Raw genomic sequence first — 21,527 nt, forward strand, 5'->3', positions numbered from 1 at the left:
ACTGTTGTGCCAATGTGGTTATTAAAGGTGAGACCACTGTCCACCTGTGTCCCTAAGTCTCTCATCACACTTTCAGTGTTTTGTGTACTGCCACCTATGTGGTAATTCATGGGTACATGGTTTTTCCCAAAGGGGATAACTATACATTTTTTGGCATTAAGCTTGAGCCCATGGCTCTGGCACCAAGCATCTGGTTCTGTAAGGCCCTTTTGTAGAATATCCACATCATTTGGGGATTCAATAATGGCTCCCAATTTGCAGTCATCTGTGAACTTTGTTAGCCAGAGTCCCTTATTGTTGGTCTGTACTTCAGAGAAGTAGATGCCAAACAAGAGCGGTCCCAGGACTGAACCAGGAGGTACTCCACTTGTCTGGAGCTGCATTTGGAGTCGGCTACTTTTACAGTCTGGGTTCTGTCAGTAAGCCAGTTGGCAACCCATCAAGAGAAATAGGTATTTATGCCCAGCTTAGTAAGTTTATCTATGGTTCCAGAGTGGGGGATGGGGTCGAAGGCCTTGGCGAGGTCCAGATAGGCTGTGTGGACCACCTTACCCTCGTCCACAGCTCTGGAGACTGATTTGAAGAAGTCGATCAAGTTCAGGAGACAAGATCGGCCCTTCATGAACCCAAATGGGGTGGGGTCCAGTGTTTGAAAGTTGCCAATGTCTTTGATTATAAGTTCCATAATAATGTGTTCCATGCCCTTGCAGATCAGACTCGTCAGACTGATGGGACGGTAGTTCCCGGGATCCAAGGTGGATCCCCCCTTGTGGAGTGGGATAACTGTAGCTGTGCGCCACTCAGTGGGCATGAAGCCTGAGGTGAGGCTATGATTGAACATGACACTTAGGTGAGGTGCCAGTTCATTTTGTAGTTCATGTAGTACACAGCCCGGGACATCATCTGGTCCCATGGATGCTGTATTCTTAGCTTTGGAGAGTGTGGTTTCTACCTCTGTGGCTGTGATTACCGAAATTTGGCAATCGATCTGCCAGGATATTGGCAATATCCTTCGGATCAGTATATTTAATGCCATTCTGTTGTAGCTCAGAACAGATCTGAGCATTGCCATTTAGATTCTTGACATAACTACAGAATGCCTTGTGGTTGTCTTTGGAATCTTTGGCAATTTTATTTTCGTAACTAGCTTTGGAGGATTTTTTGAGGGATCTCAGCTTCTTACTGAGGCTATTAAAGGAGTTTTTTGCATCCTGGGATTTTCCTCTTTCTGCAACAGTTTCTTCCTTCTGTTGTATAGTTTGTTTATGGCAGGGGACCACCAGATTGGCTTCCTTTTTTTGGAGGAGAGCGTCTTGGTTCTATTTGGGATGGCACAATTCATGCATGAGTGGATGTGCTCATACAGTGCCTTAGTGTAGGATTCAGCAGTCAGACTTTCAGCTCCTGTCTGCATGGGTGCCATGAAGTTTGTCACTTCTGAATTAAGTAGCATGAAGTTGGCTTTGGAGAAGTTTTTACAGAGGTTTTCTTACTGGGGGGTGGGGGTGGGATGTGGATGTCAAGGGCGATTTGCTTATGGTCAGACATGACCAATGAGGGGGTGACCACTGGTGTGGAGCATCTATCTCCCATGTTGGTAATGGCCAGGTCTAGAATATTGTAGCCCCTGGTGGAACAATGGATTAACTGATCCAGGTTGTTGTAATTTATGAACTCCAAGAACCATTAGGAAAAGGTGTTGGTACCCGAGTAGTTTTCCCAGTTAATGGCAGGGTAGTTGAAATCACCCAGTATTAGGGTATTTGGTTGTATCTTAATATTTCTCAGTATGTTTTGAAAGGTGTAGTGAGAATCTTGGGGCATGATGAGGGATCTGTAGCAAGCTACAATTTGGATTGCAGTCTTACCTAGTGTGAATATCCTTGGTGAATATGGACACTCCTCCACCTTTAGTGTTTCGGTCTTAGTTTGGTGGCCGAAAAGTGTGGTAAGAGTTGCAGCCTGGTATTGCAGGTGTACTCTCTGGAGTTCTGAACCAGGTCTCAGTTACTGCACAGATATCGATGTTCTCCATTTTTAGGAGTGCCTCGAGAGAGTGGGTTTAGACTTCTAGCATTGAGTAGCATTACCTTCAGGTTTTGCATGCTTGTATCTGTTACAGTGATGGTTTTGTCCTTTGAACCTTGCCTAAAAAAGGCACTATAGGGGTGGCAAGAGCTTTAGCCAGCAACCTGAATCCCAGGAGTGACAGGTGCAGACCATCTCTGGCAAAGCATCATGGTTTGTTGATCATGTCATTCCAGGCAGACAGATACTGGATCCCCTTTGAATGACACCAGACGTTTAGCCAATTGTTGAAGTCAGTCATCAAGGATATGATAAATGAGGAAAGAGGTAACCTGCAAACACTGGACCAATCACAGTTTAGCTTTGTTAAAGTAAGTTTGTGCCTTTTAAATCTGGCGGACTTTTTTGAGATGGTCACCAAAGCAGTGGATGAAGGCAAGACTGGGCATACAGCTTATCTCAACCTGCCCAAAGCTTTTGATACAATACCCCATTCAGACATTATGGACAAGCTCACTAATTTAGATATAAACCCTTTAACCACCCACTGGATAGCCAACTGGCTTACTGATAGGACCCAGGAGGTCAAAATAGGTGAGACCACCTCCACCAAGAGACCAGTCATTAGCGGAGAGCTCCCTGGGCTCAGTACCTGGCCCACTCCTTTTTGCCATCTAGTTCTCTGAAATGGATGCAAATGCTGAAGGTTTATGGCTGACTAAGTTTGCAGATGATTGCAAGCTGGGAGTTATCATCAATTGCTCTGCATACACTAACATTCTTCAAGAAGATCTATCTCTGACTAGCAAATGGTGTCAAAGCTATGGTCTTAATCTCAATGCTAAGAAATGCATAATTGTACCCTTTGGGAAGTCAACCATCCTGGCTAATTACCATGTTGATAATATGCCTCTAAAAGTCAACCCAGTGGTCAGGGATCTGGGTATGCATGTAGACAGAAGCCTTACCTTTGACCACCATATGGCCACAGCGATGAGAAAATCCTTGTATGTTGTGTAACTTATAAGTAATGGCATGACATCTAGGTCCCACTGTACTCCGCCCTTATCAGACCAATCATAGAGTACAATGCTCCCTTTGCCATGTACCTGACCAGGCATATATAGCAACTAGAATGACCTCAGGGATTCCTTACAAAAAAGAATACAAGGAGTAATAAACCTGCCTTATTCAGAGCACCTTAAACTCTTTCCCTCTACTCAGTCCTATAGATTGCTGAGGGGTGATCTATGCCTGGCTTACAAGGCATCCGCAAACCCCACACTTATGAATCTTCTGCATATTTATAAGTCAAAGAGTAGCAGAAGTACAAGGTCTAGGGGCCTGAATTTTGTCTGTGACTTAAATAGAACATACTGGAGAGACTTGTTCTTGTATTTCATGATTGTCAAGCTCCTCATCTGAATTATCTTCCCCTTCTTCCACTCACATATTAAATAATTCTTCGGAGCTTTCATGAGCATTCATCACATCATTAATTTTTTAACATTATAATCTAGCCAAAATGTTCTGTGGAATTATTTTGTACATTTTCTAATGCATGCATTTTTCATATGTCCATATTTTTCTGCATGTTTCACATTTTCTTTTCAAGCAGCCATCTGAAACACGGCACCCTTCCCCACAAAAATAAGATTTCTTCTGCTGACCTGCATAATATAAATATCTTTTTATAATAACTAACATCATGCACTTTAGGGAACTTTTGTACCTGTCACTCTGAAAATGCAAAGTGCATTACTACTGTTCTTGCCCCTGTCTAACCCCCAAGTAATTTAATGCCTTTTTCTAAATGTATCATGTCATCCTAATACTTTCTCAAGTTTTGCTGTACTTTATAGTTTGACATACAAAAAGGTTAAATTCTGCAAATATATGAAATCTTGCAATTACAAACTCCTGCAAAATATAATCCTTTCATGGAATTGTACATTTATTATTAAATTACTCACAGAGATATTTGGATTTTTTGGGGTTCCAAAAAAATACAAAAATATTCCTTGCCTATATGAATAATTTCTCTCACTTTCCTCAGTCTTACTACAAGTGGCACTAAAAACTGAATGGAAAAAAATCAGTTTATATTGAAGTGCAAGATTCTTTTGTAGTATATTCTTCTTTTTGTCCTTTCTTGCGGTTCTGCAAATGACGTCTTTTGCATCCATAGCATCATGCATTGATCTCCTTCAGCTGTATTGTTCTTTCTTCTTCCTGATCCTACTAGTAAGCAGAGTAGCTTGACAATGAAACTGTTGTCATACCTCTCTCTTGCTCAGTACATCGTCTGGCAACTTCCTGTCACCTTCTCCACCATTTCAGACCAGAAGGCAACTTCAGGACTCTGGCTGGGCTCAGCAGCCTCAAGCATTTTTTCAGGTACTTCAGCAGGTAGGCTCCTTCATTCAGTTCTGAGACTAGTATTTTATTATCCTCAGCAGTCAACTCCATATTATTCTATCTGCCATGATGTATTCTTTTCCCTACTCAAAGACTTTATACATGCACAGAAACTAAATAAACAAGCAAAATATCCCACTGATCAATCAGAAAAAAACATACTCAAAGCTTTCCTCTTCAATTACCAAGCTCAGAAGAGACCGACTACACTCTACTGCCATCAGAGTGCAGACCTAACCTTTATACTTATAAAATCACTAGAGATGAGCCCAAAGTACAGGAATGTCAGTAACCAAACAATAAAGCTACTAACAACCATTTACAATTAGGATGACAAGAAGTGCAAAAGCCACCAGTTAATACACTGAGATACAACAGCACATTAAAATATGTAAATGTGCAAAAACACAGAAAATAATGCAATAGTATAACAACAGCACTTTTAAATGTCAAACAATGTCACGGAAAAGAGCACTCCAACAATGTGCAGTACTTCTCTTGCTAGGAATTGCACTGGTTTGCAAGCTATAGATGACACACAAAAAAGAATAAACGATAAGGGAGCTGTCAAGAAAATAAAAATAAATAAATAAAACAAGAAAGCTGCCAAAGAAACATGATTAGCATCAAATATCATTAATAACAAGCCATAAGACCAAAATCAGAACTCCTCACATTACTTATGTATATGCAACAAGGACAATTTTTAAACAATAAAGTTCTAATTAAAAGATACAATGCTGATGTTAACCACTAGCTATAGTAAAATAACCTAATAATTACTCCAAAATATCACTTCATTGATGACCCCTATAAGCTTAGATTGTACAGGTCTGTATTAAACAAGCACTCTTTGTCCTGGAAAAAGTGAGAAGACAGTTAAGAAAGGGTTTCAACTGCAGCAACATAAAATATATTAAGCCACAATATAAATTTTAATCCGGGTCAGTAAAAGCCATGCTTTAAAAACTCCATGATAGAGAAATAATGAAAATAGAGCTTCTGTGACCAGCTGTTGAAAGGCATTCAAACAATACTATTATTGAAATGTAACCAGGCAAACAGCATGACAGGCCACAAAATTTAGACTAGCAGAAAATGTGGTTCCATTAGGAGCACTTCAACAACTAATAGTACTAAAGGTCTAAATATGAGAATAGCAGGAAAATGCCACAACTACAAAATATTGTCAAAAATAATTTCCATTTAGTGTGGGTTAATTCAGATGTTTTACCTTATAGGGATTGACAGAAAATTCAGCAGCAATAACAAGCCTGGATTCAGTAAGAAAATAATATACAGTAGGGCTGAAACAGACAAAGCAAATATAAAGCACTTTTGTGTCACCACCAACAAAGCATGTGTCTGAGCTTACTTAAATAACACGAATGAACCAAAAAGCAATCAAAATAATTACATTTCCACCTTAGCAAAAGGTAGTCCCAGTTCTGAAACACAATGCATCATCTATCCCCAGTTTAAACTAAAGGCCCACACAAGGCTCTGACAGGAGATTAATGGCAGTCCAACAAGGCTCCAAAAGCATACAAAAACAAGCAGAAAAGCAAAACATGCAGGAATCAAAGGAGCTTAGTGACCTTCAAACTTGAAAGGTGCCAATTCCATTTCAGAAAAGGCAGCAGTTTACACCAAAGATGAGAAAATCAGTAGTTGTAGCTATTGGCAAGGAAGTTCAGTTTAGTCAGGTAGTACAAGCAGTGCAAACATAATTTGTAAAACAAAAAAACTTCTCTGTAGATGATATGCTCAGTGTTCCACTAAAAGACAGCTCCTTCCAAGGATGACTCCAACTAAGAAATGCTGTAACATCCCATCAGAAGCAGAAATATGGTATGCAAAAAAAAATAATTCAATTGCTAAACTACAAAACTGCTAGATATCACTTGGAAATTATGCAGAAAACATTTGAAATCTGGGATCCCACTTTGCAGATTCCCATAGAAGAATAAATTAGAAAGCTGTATTCTTTGTGTTATGAACCAATCATTCTAACATGTTCTTTTTATAATGTAAAGGAAATGTAAATCCCTTCAGCGAATGTTTATGACACCATAGGACTTGTGAATATGTTAGGGGATTTGTTGAAGCTCTGTGTGGAAAGCAGAGATTGCCTCTCACTAGCCTGCCTGAAATTGAGAGGAGGAACATGGTTATGAGTCAGTTTGCATAGTTTTTGCTATTTAAGCCCTTGATTTTTATAAAGAGAAAGCATTATGATCATTCCAGTTGTGACGAGTATTTGGATAGATACATACTAAAAGGGGCATTATGCTCGATGATCAGCCTGATGAGTGTGAAGTGGAGTGGACTGATCACAGCCCTGGATCTGGACTTTATCCATGTCCCTATTATATCAGTTATTAAAACATTCAATGGGGCATGTGAGGAAATATACAGGAAAAGGGAAAATGTGATTGGGAGAAAAGGATATAGTCTTTACATGAAGGCACTAATTTCAGGATGGGTATGAGAAAGTATTTTTTAAGAAATGGTTACAGATACGTCAATTGTGGAATATATGGTGCAGTGTCAAGACGATGAGTTATAGGTGGCATATGGTGCTGGTTGAAGACCAGAGTCTTCAACCAGCACCATATGCCACCTATAACTCATCGTCTTGATACCACCATATATTCCACAATCTACAAAAAAAGAGATGCAAAAGATTTCATCTCTTCTTCTGCTAGCAATACATGCTTTTATGAGTAACAGGTAGGATACAGCAAGTGTAAGAACAAATTCTTGACAAAATATCAAAGTAAGTGAATAAAAGATATAAGTAGTGCCCATGAAAACAAAAAACAAAAGCAGTTAACACAAACAAAACTGACAGTAAATATGAGCAGACCTAATTCTACTCAAAATGCTTATTCTAATGAGACAAAAAGGGGCTACCTACATATTTCCTATCAAGCAGTTTAAAATAAAGCTAAAATTGTGACCATGTACAAAACCAGATGGGTACACATGTAACTTGATGAGATTAGTGGAAAAACTAACTGAGGGTAGCACAAGAAAATGCAGAGACATAATGCTGGCAATGCATAGCCAGAGTTACTTGAACAGTGGAAAAGGGGTTAGAAGTAAATTCTCAAGGAAATTTAGACAAGCAATTGACAATATACTTAAGGAGGAAAGGAAGATTTAAACGTATTTATAGGAACAGAAGACAGTGATTAAGTGACTGAATCATACTTCTTAACTGTCCAGAATTTTGCAGAATGTCCAGATTTTTGGTGTATTCTTCATAAAATGTGTGGTTTTCTGGCAAATCACTGGGATGATCTGAGGATTGAAGTCACCAAAAAAATGACATACATTTGAGTTTCAGATTTCAAACCCTTCGGAAAATGTATGTTAATGCAAATCATGTTACTCTGGCAACTTTCTAAGTTTATAAGAGCAATATTTAAAATCTGTCCTTAATTTCAGGCCTTTACCCCCCAACATTTTTCATGTTTTCTCCAGATTTCTTGTACTAAGCATTTGAGAGGTATGGACTAAATACATGGTAAGAATAAAACGTTGTTACTTAAATCAGTTATTCAAACTTCAAGTTTATACTGGAAAGTTTTTATGTGGAAACATATACATGGAATGTTTGTTTCTCCCTATAAAATCTCTAAGTTTAGTAAAATGACTCCTTCAGTTTGTTGGAGATGTAGTAAAGCTGTAAAGGCTGACTGGACACATGTTTATGGAATGTGAAAAAAGAAATTATATTGGGAAGAGATGTGTGTTTTTCAAGGGGTTATGGTCTGATAATTGTTCTTTAACTAGATCAGCAATACTAATGAATGTTCTACTTCCTGTATCTGTAAAAGCAAAACAACAACAAAATATTTTGGAGTCTTTTGGCAGTTGCTAGAAATGTTAATACAAAAAAATTGGAAATCAAACTCAGTTCCTATGTTTAAAAAGTGTTTAAGTTTAATGGCAATACTAAAGAAAACGCAAAAAGAAGTGATCAGAATAAAAACTATAAATCACACTAAGACTTTTAGTGGTTGGGATAAGCTTGAAATGCTGCAGTTGAAATACCCAGACTCTTATTGTGTTAATTGTATACAATTGCCTTGATGATTCAATGTATTCCTAGCATTGTATAACAGCATGTGATGTTGAATTTCTTACTTTCTATGTATATAATGTAAATATGTTAAATTAATAAAAATGTTCTGAAAAAAGAACAGAAGCCAGCAAGTCTATGCCTATATTTGAAATATACCACACCAATAAATTAGATTCACAGAGATGGAAAATAATGTTTTTTTATCAATGAACCATAGGTATCATTCTGTAGATAGGCAACGACAGTCATCCAAAGTAGTTATCAAATACACACCAAGGAGCCATGATCTGACCAAAGCAAATCAGCAGATGTTATCACTCAGTACAGTCTTCCTGGAATGAAAGGAGCTGAAGCTGAGAAACATCAGTAAGTAAAAGATAAAGGTGATCACCCAAGCCTCACAGACAGTGAGTAAGTAGGCCCCACATGCACTTACATCATTTTCCGTAGTGGTAAGGTAGTCAGCGAGCAGAGACAGACCACTGTTTTATCCTTAGTGACCCTGATTACATTGTCAGTATGCACATGGGAATTTAATGAAAGGTTTATGGGGATTCTAGCATACCTGAATGAATAAGCCACTTAATTTTCAATGACAGATGTCACTGCTACACATAAACAAGTTTTAACAGATTTAAGCTTTAGGACTACAAAGCACAGAGCACTACATGCTTAAGCTATGCTCAGTGGTGGAGCATAAACATTTAGACCCATATATAGCAAACCTATGACTCTCACACCTTACAGGCATGTGTCTGTATTATACTTAGCTTTTATTACTTTACAGAAATGCTGTTCTGTTCCTTAGGGGCTGCCCCTCTGAATGAAGATCAGAACAAAACTGCAGTGGCACTCTTAGTGGCTCTCAGCCTTACAAAGATCAGTCAAACTACCTGCTGAAGTTACCTGGTATCCTAGAAAACAAACTGTTAATACTTTTTTGTAACTAAAATGCTCGATGAGTACAAAATTATGTTTTATTTCTGATTTTTTTTTTATTGATCTAATGCAATCAAAGTAATTCAGAGTTCAATACTTGTTTTCTACTAAGTCACAACATTTTTTCATATTACAACAGTCTATAACGTAACATACGTGTGATTATTTTGACACCTAACTGCTATCCATTATTTGATGGAAAAACATGCAGCAGTTACAGCATTTAAATGATCATGCATCTTTCTTTAAAATAGTGGAGCATTCTTAAAGGGTCTAGAACTCTGTTCAGTCAGATAAAGTTTGATAAAAATTGCTTCAAATGCGCATTGTGCTGATCAGATGTTTAAAAGCAGTACATTCACTGACTGACTGATTTTGAGCTATAGGCTTCTAAGCACTTCGATAAAAGCTAAACTACTCATTTCACATTTGGAGAAAAAAAATGGATTGTGCTGTCATAGTCATATACCAACAACAACACTGCTATAATATTGAAAATATGCCATGGTTTTGTGCTGGCCATGTAGTACTAGTACTATGCACTAACATTAAGATGTCATTAGATATTGTTATATTCAATAAAAATATGTTTACATGGCATGAAATTAGTTAAAACAAACAAATGCAGAATGATACTGAGTGAGCCATTACAATCTTGCTAGTCAGAAAAGGGCAAAAGATGTCTAACAATTCATTGCAACATATGGATTAGAGACAAGATGATTTGTTGTTACAACACATATTGACCTGCCATCTTTTTGTAACAAATACTTCATTGTGATAAGTTGTGCCCTAGCCATAACAGTTTGTATTTGTTTTCAGCAGTGATGTCAATTTGGAATGGTCACACTGTCTTACTTTGTCTGCAAAACTGGATCCTGGGACTCAAAATGACAGCTTAAGTTGTTTCAGAAATTTCTTAAAAGTACCTGTTTATAGTGTACATCTGTGTTACATCGATTGGCTTATTTTTCCATTCATTCATTCATGCAGTTATCTATCTGCTATGTGATGTTTATTAGAGAGAAAGAGAGAGGGAGAGAGAAAAGCACAAGAAGCAATTGCAGATAATTATTTTGCCATGGTATCCAATAATATGAAATACTACCACCACTGCCATAAAGCAGTCTCAGTGTTGGTTAAACTCCAATATTAAAAGAAAAATATGAACTGGTCAGCAGCAGTAATAAAGATTAACTTCACGTTTTGCTCCAAGTGTCATTTTGTGGAAACAAAAGAGGACAATGCACACTGTATAACAAAGAGTCAGCACTGGCACTCACAGAGGAAAGCATAGTAATGGCAGAAAAAGAAATGAAGAAACTGTAGTAGCTTACTAGAAGGTTCTTTTACAGCTGTCCTGATAAACCAGAACATTCTTTCTTGTATAATCATTTTGCAAATTAAACACTATAGACAGGAAGTTTGATTGTACTGCCACAAAGAGTTGTAGATGCCACAAATATTTTAGATATGTATTGCAACATAATGTATGCTTCACCCTGTTTTCAATGCACCTGGCATGTGGTATAGCCAACATTTAGCAAACACTATCCACCTGATACAGCATGCATCAAAAGCATTCTACATGTCCAAAGAACAAGTATTGCATGCAGTGAAGCTGGTGGAAGAACTTGCACTTTTCAGTTGCAAAAGATGAACCATTTATCCAGAAACCTGTACTTTCCTTTCTATGATGCAAGCCATATAAACAGAGAGAAGAACAGAAAAAAGTGCAGAGATCTGTGAATATGAGTTATATTAGACAGCTGACATATTCCCCAATGATGGCAACTGAAAGTCTCAGAAAAATGCATCACTGCGGTGCTGGTGCAAATTATATGAATGTGATCTGCACATCAGGGTCTTTTCATCCCACCTGCCGTGTAGCAGTGTGATCATTGCCATTTCTTTCTAATGGTAGGCTTACTGGATCACTGCAGTTATGTTTTCTGGGTTCCAACAAGTACTGCTGACACATACCTATTATCATCACACTTTATCTCTCAGTATATATGACTTAATTTTATGCAGATCATATCTGTTATTATTTTAGCATCATTATTTTATTTCTATTTTATTTAACATTTTTGTCCAGATAATTAAAATGGTTGAAAGACCCTTTTTATAACAACTCAGCTCACAGAGGAAAACAACAGTCTATACAATGATACAACAAATGGCAATATAACTATTATGCTATAGCACAGATATGTATAGGGTTATACAATTAAAATGCAATGCATATCATTTAAAGAATTACAGCACCAGCATAGTATATAGCATCTGCTGGCTGTAAAAAGCAAGAGCATAGTACAACCGCATAAACAGAATAAATGAATAAAATGGCTAGCAGATGTCACAGTATAAAATGAATTGATAGACATAGAGTCATAGTCTGTCCAGAACAGAAATCCATGATGTTCTTTATATTTTTGTCAATATGCATTAGAGGTTTCTCTGAATATTTCTAAACTTATAAATAATTTAGGACAGATTAGAAAGTTGCAAGTGTTATTTCTTTTAATGAAGTCCATTGCGTTTCTTGGAAGATAATACATAAAATATTAAAGACTTGATATCACTGTTTTCCTCTCTTGTTAAATGAACTGTTGAAAAGTGATTTGCTTTGGTTGCCATAATAATAACATTTTCTTCAGTAAGCAATACAGCTACACTAATTGCACTATTTACTTCAAGTTTAAAAAGTTGCAAATCATTATCTGAGATTTTTATCTATACTGTATATAGCTCATGATGGGTTAGGATGCTGGTATAGGGGTTGGGAGTTAGTATAATGGTTAAGGTGTTTACCTCACAGTCACAAAGTACAGGGCTTGATTCTCACCATCAAAATATAATTTGGCTAGGGTTAAAATGGCCTACAAGGCAGCTAGCCTAATACCTATTTAATGCTATCAATGATACCTTGCAGTGTTTTTGTATGTTTTGTTTGAATGCTGCCTGGTAGTCAGAAAGGGTGAAGGTACTAGTTCGGCCAGCTGTCCTTTGTTTACTGTGGGTGCATGATGATCCGCAATGCTCACTACAAATGAATATGTAAAGACAAGAGTGTGAGAACAACAGCTTATTAAATATCCCACTGGTAGTTGCATCAGTGACTGTGGGAAGACAGGGTAATAATATGCTATGACAACAAGAAAACTGAACCAACAGCAGTGCTCGCTATTCATACTCATGCCATGTGATGATCTTCATGATCCCTTGTGCATAGCAGCGACAAGGCTGAGAAGTTATGTGGAAGCCTGAAAGGGCAAGAAGTTACTCATATTAGATATATATATATATATATATATATATATATATATATATATATGTGTGTGTGTGTGTGTGTGTGTGTGTGTGTGTGTGTGTGTGTGTATGTGTGTGTGTATATATATATATATATATATATATATATATATATATATATATATATATATATATATATATATAGAGTAAGGTAACTTGGGGAAGCTAATAAGGGAAGTAAGAAGAAGGTAAGAGAGATAGGGTAGGTAGGATGGGCACACAAACACAGAAGAGAGACAAGACTGACAAAGGTGGTTCTGACACAATACAGGCTGGGGAAGAAAATGGAGAAGAAGAACTCAGACACACAGAAGAAAGACAATGATAAGAGGGTGGATTGAAGAGCAAACAAGGTGTGGCATAGACAAAAAAGGGAGGGACCTCTGGGATGAGGGACAGGATGGGGTGCACAAATGCACTACTTGCCATTTACAACCCAGTTAAAACTTATCCCCATCCCTGGGCTCCCTCATCATTGGACCTTGGCTATGATTTTTAATGCTAGTGTAGGGCAAAGATATGTCTTCACAAGTCAACAGCGGAGGGTTGCTAGACAGCTAATGCGGGCATCGGGTCCGTTATCAAAAAGGCCACCAACCATTTCTTCGCACTGCTGTTAGATGATATAGTTCTCCCCCCACTCGCACTGCTTCCATCTTGTGCTATTACAACACCTTCTTCAGCAGGGCCAGTGGCATTGGCCACTGCAGCTGCTGCCAGTGGTGTGGAGGTGATAATGGCAGGTGGGGACACTGATGGCTGTGGAGTTCATGACGTGGTGTAGTAGTCACTGGTTGTGGGTAGCCAGGCCTGGATGATGGCAAGGGTGCTATTATGGATGCTGCTGCTGCTGCTGCTACACATAAATGTAAAATGAAGACAGAGAAATGAAATAAAAAACAAATACATGTTTATAATGAAAAAAATACCAAGAAAGGGGGAGGGAGAGAAGTGTATAACAACAGTGAAAAAAATTAAGGTAAAACATAACCAAGTCTGATTATTTTACATGCACTATAATGTAATGGTCATGAAACAGCCACCCCACTGTAAAAATGATGTACAAGATACAATCCAAAGGGGACTTCAACCCGCAGCCTTCAGCACCAGCAATGGAAATAGCAACATCTTTACATGCTGAGCTACATCGGCAGTCTAATAAGAGCCTCTACTGAGAGTGTGTGTTACTCTTGTTGAATGAAAGGGTCAACATACAGCTTACTCCAATGTGTACATCACATTATTGTGAGCACTGTACTCAGAAGAACAAATGAAAATCCATCTGACTTTGTTTACAAAAGTTAAGGAAATGAGCAAAGGTTGGAGCTAGAACCTGAAGCCACCAGCATATCCAATGCATAAGGTGAAGTGTGAAGGAGCTGAGCTATCTACACAACCTTCCTGAAAGGTGTAGTTAAACAACCATTAATGTAATCAGTCAAGGCACTTTATTATAGTACATGTGGGAAAAGTGTACCAACGCTATGGAGTCTGCATTTTTGACATAACTTGTCAACGATGTGCCAACATATTGCAGCGTGTCACACACTTGCAGAATTAAAAATCTACCAAGGGTATGAAATGAATGTACTGTCAGTGCCTTAACTTGTTGAGCTACATGTGTAAGTCCATGGAAGGATACAACTACTGACACCTAATCAACACTATACTTTTCCCATTCAATACTAAATGCACAGCGTAAGTGCCAGTACTGTATCAGCAAGATCTGGCACCTATCTCCCTGTATGCTGAACACTCCCTATATGGCAAGCTGTGTTTTTCCACATAGCAGATAAAATCACAAATGGTGCAAAGTAAATGGGCAACAAACATTTCCTAACATACCTGTTGAACTTGCAATAAACTATTACTGTAGCATCTTAAACACTATAACATAAACTGATCCTAAACAACTAACAGTGTACAACATAATTTGCTTGTATTATAACAATTTATCTACATTGCATGGCACTGCTAGCAAATAACAAGTATCCAAAAATAAAGTAATACTCTGGACATTTGATAATGTGGCAACTCTGGGGAAAACTCATATCTTCCCTGACAACATGTATGGCAACTAACATGATTGTTAACATGTAAAGCTAGAGTACCTGTAACAGGTATACTCAACCCAGTGCTTCCTGAAACATTCAAGCCTCCTACTGTGCAGCCATCCATTCTCCCTCAATCTACTCAGTGATTCTGGAGACAGAAACAGCAGTTCATTAGACAACTGCATGTCACAAAGTGACAATATGCATGCGAAGGAGGTAAGCCATGTCTTACTTATAGTACATAGCTTGTTACTGCTCCATCACCTCAGCCTCCCGTCAGCCTAGGAGATCAGGATTTTGTCTTTTCATAACATTGTAATGGTGGACCTTTGCTCATCATTTCTTTGGATGTCAGTGGCATGTGTCACCTCTTGTGCCAGGTTAATCCAGACCCCCGCCTCATATTGAAGTCATTAGTAGTCTTCTCCAAGGAGCTTTGACCTGTAATACTGGTGCAGGAAGTTGAAGAAGATTTTGGACTCCTTTAGGCATCACCTTTGGGGTCTTGACTCATAGCTAATATTTTTCGGAGAAAAATGGATGAAATTTTGTGGTCAGACCCATTCTCGCATGTGCCAAAGGTCACGCAATAGGAGTTAGCTCTTTTGACTAACCAGTGGAGGAAAAGCATAGTGTATAAAAGTGTCTGAACATATCTGTTTGAAATGCAAAACAAGGCAGTCCACCTTCTTGGCATATGATAGTAGTAAACTAAATGGAAGAATAGACCAGGGTCCAAAACGTCTCAATGCAAAACTTTTAATACTTTCAATAAAAACTCTTTTTCAATGCAGTTTTTGTTCTTCAGTGAAAAAAAGAGTCTATGTGGCTTGAAAGCTTTGCATTTTTATTGAAAGTATTAAAAGTTTTGTATTGAGACATTTTGGACCTTGGTCTATCCTTCCATTTGCTACAATTTTACCTTTGCGTCCATTTGGCTGCCTTCCTGGTTTTCTTTGTCTGATGGTAGTGAACTATGCATTATGGTGACTTCACTCTATGTGTTGTCTGGGATCACAGATATTCCCCCTAGATCCAGAAACTGAACTGCACATGCACACTGCTTTTCTCAGGTGCCCAGGCATGTGCACAACTATTGCAGAAAGGCAGGACAAAGTTTATCCACTCTGCACGTTGTCAAAGCTGAGCAATTCCGAAACTTGTGTACACTAAACCCTCATTTGCATAATTATCACACCCAGATACCTGAATAAGTGAGAAAGAAAGCTTTGCTCCTCATCATACTTTGAAAGAAGCTGTAGACAAATACGAATGGGAGTGAGGTGAAAAATTTGGTGCCTTACAACACCTGCTTAACCTCTTCAAAGGTATGTCCAAACTTTTACAGCTTCACAGTCCTAATTACTGGACTTTCATACTTGTTTTTTTTTTTTTTTTTTTTTTTTAATTGTGCCACATCTAAAGCAGACACACAACTTTTAAGGGGTTAGAGCAAAACTGAACCAAAAAAAGTAAAATTTTTTCACAATTCCTGCAGCATGAACTCCAGAAATCGATGGTGATTAATTCCATAGGGAGTGCAGCCCTGAGGACCACTGCTCATTTTATGAATCTGTCTGCCATCTTGATCTGCCTTATTTGCATGCAGCAGGATGCTCATTTTAATAATATCCCTCATTACCATATCATTATACAGCCATTAATATTTATACCATGCCCAGCTATACTACTTCTCAGTTAACACTCACAGTATGTGTGTCTCTGGCTCACACACACCCTGTGCGTGACTGCTTATTTCACAAATACACTTACTGCAATGTAGCAAGGATTTCAAAATCTAGCCCATTGTCTAGCAAAAAAAAAATGTTTAAATGCATCAGAAGTTCATCTTTGTTATAACCCCGTTTCCATGCACATTAATTGGTACATCCACAGGGTATTTTTTTGACATCTATTATTTCTGATATCCTTATTCTCCTGACATTTAACAACTATTCTGTAGGAATGACAAGAAAATTGCTTACACCTTTTACATTAATAGTCGATCATTTCTATTGATGTGAATCTCACTATATCAGTCACTTTCTAGCAAACATAAGACTAGTAAATAAGAATTAACATTCTCCCTGATTTACTTCCTCTATTTTGTTTTAAATTAGGTCACCAAATGAAGTACTGACACAACTGTTTAATAGAATCACATGAGTCCAGTGACCCAAAGATCATCCTTTTGCAAATAAAATCAGTTTTTAATTAAGTACCCATGTAGTCCAAACAAAATCCGTTATGGTGAAATTAATATTCAAAATTTGAGATGACAGATACATGAGTGAGTTATTAAGTCACTTTTAAAGGTTGTACATATAATCAGTCTTGGTGCTCAGCATTACTTTTGTACAATCCAATAATATAATTTACTTAAGATTAGGTAAGATGAAAAGGATAATGACTTATGTAACGTGGTTTATTCCTTATGGTTTTGAGCCTTCATTTGTAATATGTACACTGTAGTCTACCTTACGAGAGTATTAACTCATCATTTCAGCCCGTGATTCTTCCTCAGGATCAAAAGGATAGAATATCAGGTGCTTTCTGCAAAAATATCGTTCTGTTAAATGGTAGCTTTCGTTCTCATTTTTATGTTGAGGTTCAGGCTCAGTCTACATGAATCAGTTGAAGCATTACATTATAATACCAGCAGAGATACTGCGTCATTATAATACTAACAGAGATACTGCGTCATTATAATACTAGCAGAGATACTGCGTCATTATAATACTAGCAGAAGGCTAGCTTCCATCTTTTCCATCTAGTCTGAAAATTTTAACACAGCATTTTTGATGTACTTCCCTCATTCTATAGTCTCTCATTTCTTATTTATTCATTTTCAGTACTTTCTTTATCCTGTTCAGGGTCATGATATAGCCAGAGCCTCCCCTCACTGGGTGCAAGACAGAAAAACAGTTCTTGACAGCACAGCAGTCCTTCATGTGTACTTGTTCACAAACTACATATATACACAGAGTTCACCAGTTCACTTACCGGCATGCCTTTGGGATGTGGAAAGAAACCTGGCCACCCCAAACAATCCTATATGGATGCAAGGAGTATATGCAGACTCCACACACAGAAATTCCAGCTGGGAAAAAAAAACAGAGAACAAAAAGCTGTGACTCATCAACACTAACTACTACTGCTACCCTTTTCTCTGTTAAAATAATAACATTCACTTGAAACGAACTATTTTGATGTAATATGAAGCTGCATTACTTCAGAGATCAAATGATTAAGTGCAAAGAGTAAATGATTGCTCAGCAGGAAGAGCTTTTATCCTTGCAAAATGTATGCATTTCCAGAAGGGATGTGTTTCTGATTTCATATTGCAGCACAACATAATGAAACAGCTGCTTTTTAAGTGTTTTGTTTCCATTAATTAAATTTAAAAAGCTTTAAATCAAAGAACTGTGATATTAAAAGTTGTTTATTGAAATCACTATATAATAAGCAATATTTTGTATTTATAAACTCTACTTTTTTGGTAATATGCAGGAAAATACATTTAAAAGGCCAGATTCAAAGTTGCATATGCAATTTGAAGTTTGCTTTGTACAAAGCATATAAACTGGGAAGCCAAGCATAGCTGTATTGCACATTATTCAGAAACCTGAAAGTGGGACACAGTACCAATATAAGACAGCATACAATCCCGTAGAAAACACCATGAAATACCATTATAACAGGATGCCAGTGACAAAAGTAAGAGCCACACCATACTTTACATAGTCATATTCATTGTTCATGTTTGGTGAAGGGCCCTATAAGAGCGCCTCTAGCATTTAAACAAACTAGACCAGTAATATCAATAAACAAGGTGCAGGAAGAATACATAGATGTATCAGCAGAAGTTCCAACACACAAATGCATAATTCTTTTCCCAACTAGGACACCATCATCACCCCCCATCAGCTAACCCTGGAAGTAAGTGGATATGCACAAAATATAATAGAGCTACAGATAATTGTAAATATACTTCATATATACAGAAACACAGGAATTGATACAGCACTGTCAAGCCCGTATATGTATAGATGACATAGTCAATGTAGCACCTCAAGATGTGTACATTATCCATACATGATAGTTTAATGTATGCTGAATGTTCAGAAGCAATACATTACTGAAGTTCTTTAGTACATACCAGGCATATAAAAACCCCAAAGAGGTAACAAGTTAAAATAATAGTATTGTACATTGCAGGGATACAACGCTGAATATGTTTTTTTTTTTTGGGGGGGGGGGTTGATGCACAAATTCATGACTAAACACTGGGCTAGTCAAAAAAGAGCATAGGTTAAAGTCCCTCTATCTCTACGTGCACAAGTAATAAAATCTAAGTTGTCATAGGTTGTTAATAGGTTTACAGTCCACAGACGTTTGAGGAATCAGGCCCAAACTCCTAGCTGCCCCTAACACTGTCAAGTTGAGTGACTTGCTCAAAGTCACACATTAGGCAAATGAACACTAAAGAAATCAAAACTTGTACCATGAGAAATACAGCTCACAGGCTAGGCCAACTGCCAGTAAAACCTACAATCATGTTAATAATTTATTTTTGCAGTGTTTCATAGAAGAATAATGCAACAAATTTCATCCAGTGGGCAACAACTGTATAATTTAACTGTTGAGTTATCTGTGCTACTTACTTCAAAGTCTTCGTTCCCAGTTTATATTGACTGTTTATTTACTTAATTTATTTAACATTTGTTCATCAAGTAGTGTGTAAGCAGATCCAAGCATCCTTTTCAGTCACACCATTAGCCAAAAGTACAAATGGTAGCATTGAAAGAATAATGTTTTGAGTAAGAATAGAACATGATAGACATAAATAAAATTCCGTAAATATTTCCAGTTTCCAGTTGTTCATTACAATTATTTATATAATTTAAGAGAAATTGTTTTTGATATTTGAATGTTCCTAATATTTATTTTTTTCAGAAAAAGCGACATTATGAAGATCCTAATAATAAATACAAATTGGTCATATAAAATATATGCACTTGTAGGTCTCTTCAGGTAATTCTTGAATTTGTTTTTTTTTTTTTGCTGAAGGACTCATATGCTGTAATATTTGTCAGGTCTTTTCATAGTTGGTTCCAGTTGGCTGGTGTTAAGTTTGAAATGTTTTTTTCACCTCTGGTTAAGATAAATTAAGATCTATTAATAATGCACAATCTTGATATTGAACCAAGTATGCTGAGCATTTCCTAATTAGCCAGAGGTGCAATTACCTATTATTGAGCATTTTAAATGTTAATATGTTAATATGAAGCCCTAGAGGTCCTGAAAATCCAGTTTGCATTGGCAATTACAGTAATTCTCCCAATTGTCAGCAGATTGGACTGCTAAATTTCGAGTTACCTTTCCTGTTCTCTTCATACCTGCATAGTATCCAGTGCACTAAGAGGCCTAAAAGGTTTACCTTTTTTCAATATTTCTTTTAAAATCTGCTCATCCTAGTGCTCCAGTACATAGAACCTTCCTACAAATTAATTTCATTAGCACTCATTTAGTAGTCTTTTTCCGGTATATATATATATATATATATATATATATATATATATATATATATATATGCATTTATTGTGATCTGAATCAGACTTGCTTTGGTTTAAATGCTATAGAGAGAGAGCAGAGGAAGAACTAGGCCATTTATAGGCCTCTGATTGCTTCAGGAACCACAAATTGTGCTGTTTTGATATACTGACCAGTGAGCTTGTTTGAATTTTTTATATTTCGCTGATATCATAAGTTGTTTGTGTTGCTAGGCACTGCTCCTCACTCAGCGGCTTAACCTTGCGCTGTATAGCCACAGGCACTTAGAACCATAACTTCCTCTATATAACTGTATTAAGTAGTCAGTAGTGGTGCAGAGTGGCTCATTGTCCTTCATGTGTACACTTGCATTGTTCAATTTAGACAGACAGCACTCCAGTTAATCAACCTCTAATCACATAGACACTACTCCCACTCCAACCCACAGCAGTAAGTAACTGGAACCATGGAGCTCCACTCTCTAACTATCTCTGTGGCCATCTTAGTTGAGATAGGCATCCTAAGGAAATACAGCACTTGTCCCATGTTCACTGAGAGCCATCTACTACTTAAACTATCTACCATAGTATGTGAGAGATAGTTATATAATATTGGAAGCAAAACTCTTACACAAAGCCACCACAAATAACAACTTTTTCAGCACCACACTTAATGTATCTGAAACACCTCAAATATATAGACTCACATAGCTGAGACTCTTAAAAACTAATCTTCTAACTGTCAAAAGCCACTCAGATACAATTTTGCAAAAAACTCAACTCAAGCAGCACCCATGACAAAACATGCACCCGTAACTCCTGACATTTTAACTCAAAAGGCCAGAAGGCAATTCTCTATGCAATCCAACATCCTAGTCATAGGAGACTCCATTGTGATACACACTACCATTTAACTTATTTATCAATGACCCAAATACAGCAGCGAAAGAGGCCACCATAGTACAATATGCCAATGATTCAGGTCTAATATGTGCTGCTAGGACACTACCTATGCTCCAAACAATCACCCAGAAATCTTTTTCCATAGAAGCTTGGCTCGACAACTCACAATTCCTCCTGAATCCAAAACAACTAAACTACTACTGTCCACCCCAGCTGTGTGTGTCTCTC

Source organism: Protopterus annectens, chromosome 7.part0 (genome assembly GCF_019279795.1).
Source record: "Protopterus annectens isolate FY-2018-M chromosome 7.part0, PAN1.0, whole genome shotgun sequence".
Taxonomy (NCBI): domain Eukaryota; kingdom Metazoa; phylum Chordata; order Ceratodontiformes; family Protopteridae; genus Protopterus; species Protopterus annectens.